The sequence below is a fragment of the Octopus bimaculoides genome, chromosome 12, assembly GCF_001194135.2.
Source record: "Octopus bimaculoides isolate UCB-OBI-ISO-001 chromosome 12, ASM119413v2, whole genome shotgun sequence".
NCBI classification, from domain to species: Eukaryota; Metazoa; Mollusca; class Cephalopoda; order Octopoda; family Octopodidae; genus Octopus; species Octopus bimaculoides.
In genome coordinates this window covers 18,597,257-18,597,630 of record NC_068992.1, presented here as the reverse complement: position 1 = coordinate 18,597,630, position 374 = coordinate 18,597,257, and positions in this window count along the sequence as shown.

Genomic DNA, 374 nt, shown 5'->3' with positions numbered 1-374 from the left:
ATCTATGTTAAATCATTTTGAATGTCCTTTAGTTTGAAGTTCATGAATTGATTTGAAAACGTTTTCTTTATAATGATGTAATGTTTACATTAATCAGTTAAAAGTGTCGTTAGAAACGACCGTAATGGATTGAATTTCTACTGTTACTCATTTATGCATGTTGCTTTTTGTACCTTCTTGAGCCAAGCTTGGCTCAGAAGGGCCGGTTTCCTGATTTTATTGACGAATAGGTTCCTCACTAGGACGGGACGCCGGTCCGTCTCAAGTGAGCTGCTAGATGCTGGAGAGAGTGAGAGAAAGTTGTAGCGAAAGTGTCAGCAGAAGTTCGCCATTACCCTCTGCCGGAGTCGCGTTTAGCTTAGTTGTTTCGCTCA